Source organism: Schistosoma mansoni, chromosome W (assembly GCF_000237925.1).
Source record: "Schistosoma mansoni strain Puerto Rico chromosome W, complete genome".
Lineage (NCBI taxonomy): Eukaryota > Metazoa > Platyhelminthes > Trematoda > Strigeidida > Schistosomatidae > Schistosoma > Schistosoma mansoni.
In genome coordinates, this window is record NC_031502.1 from 49,161,061 (window position 1) to 49,162,870 (window position 1,810).

At 43.9% G+C, this 1,810-nt stretch overlaps 1 non-coding gene across 1 annotated transcript in view; it reads left to right on the forward strand.

The window, feature by feature from the left end:
- Positions 1–24, forward strand: part of Smp_tRNA_00506_Pseudo_CGA.1.1 — a 72-nt gene extending 48 nt beyond the window's left edge. The window contains exon 1 of the tRNA in view: positions 1–24. This exon is cut by the window's left edge and continues 48 nt beyond it. This is a non-coding gene — a tRNA.
- The last annotated feature ends 1,786 nt before the right edge of the window (positions 25–1,810 follow it).

Genomic DNA, 1,810 nt, shown 5'->3' on the forward strand with positions numbered 1-1,810 from the left:
GTTGAGATCATGAGTCAATTGAAGCTAGACATTGGTGAATGGTTGCTCAATTTCGTGAATCAGTTGAAGTTAGACATTAACACCGTTGGATGCCAGCTCAGTGGTCTATCGGTTAAGGGCTTCGGCTCGAAACTGGTAGGTCCTGGGTTCGAATCCCGCGAGAGTGGGTTCGTGGATGCGCACTGCTGAGGAGTCCCACAATAGGACGAAACGGCCGTCCAGTGCTTCCAGGTTTTCCATGGTGGTCTAGCTTCAATTGACTCATGATCTCAACTCTACAAGAAAGTATTATTTGTTTAGAGCCTTAAAATGTTGAAAAATCGACATAACTTGTGAGGATAACGGGTAATCATGGATCTTCATATATACAACATAAACACTACAATCTCTCGAGTTAGAACTCCAGACCCTCTAACTTTTGCGGTGCAGCCCTCGTGAGATTATTAGACGTCGTATGGGGACGTCTCGAAAGTTTGTGATATCAAAAGTGAAGGCACGCACTTCTATTCCGACTCGGTTGATTTAACGGGTTACTGTTTCTAAAACAATTTGCTACTAGTGTCTGGTTTATAACTCAATTTTTCAAATAAAGATGAGGGCGTTCCAGAGAGTAGCTATGATCTCTAGTCAGATAAATCGACACATGACCCACTGATGGCATTGTGGTATTTAAGCTGTTAAGAACTGATAAGTGAGCGACTGGATTTCAATTTGGTGCTCAAGTGCTGACATTTTTAATCTGAAGTTATGAACATTCTTGGTTACATTAAATGTGACGTCAGTGTCGAGGAACTAAGAAAAATAAGTTAGCTCTAAACCTGCTGTGAATCTAAGAACTAAAATCCCATATTAAGTATGTATCATGAAGATTATAATTTCTCACCTCTGTAGTAAATGTCTTGATTTATTTATTTAAACACATATATTGGTACAAAAGGACACCAGATACATATGCGCCACACAAAATAATGAAAGTAGGAAGAGAAGGGATGAAAAGATAAGGCGGACTGAAATGTACAACCAGAAGACTCAGTTAAGAAAGTTAGAACCACTCTTTATGTAGAAAGTAAAAGAAGGTTGCAGCAGGATCGCCACTGGCTTCTATTCTGGGCCATATCCGATAACGTCTCTAGCCACTGTGTTGCACTATCTCTCGGACCCCATCCAGGGAGTCGTGAAGGACCAACAGAAGCTAGCCCTTTGCAGCTTTCTTTCATGCCACGACACCACGTCATACACTGACCTCCTCTCCTCTTTTTCCAACCAGTCCCAGAGTCGGCAAATAATGCACGACGTGGAAGTCTCTGGGACGACATTCGTAGAACATGTCCAAGCCACCGAAGTCGGTGTTTCAAGATGGTGGCACCAATTGAATTATCGTCTCGGCGCCCGAACACACGATGCCGAACCTCTGCATTACTAACATGGTGTTGCCACTGTATGTCAGCAATCCTTCGGAGACAACGATGATCGAACACAGAGAGTCGTCTAACATCCTCAACTCGGAGAGACCAGGTTTCACAAGCATAGAGCAAAACTGCTCTCACCGACGCGTTGTAAATCCGACCTTTTACAGCCAGACTAACATCACGAGGGCGCCAAAGATGGCCCAGATTGGCATAAGCCGCTCTGGCTTTCCTTATACGTGCATCAATCTCATCACTCACGCCACCACCAGCACTTATATAGCTACCTAGATACACGAACTTCTCAACTACTTCAATCTGCTCACCATCTAGGGTGAGTACAGGATGAGAATCCTGCCAGTCTTGTAGGAGTACTTTGCACTTGGAGGGTGCAAAGCACATGC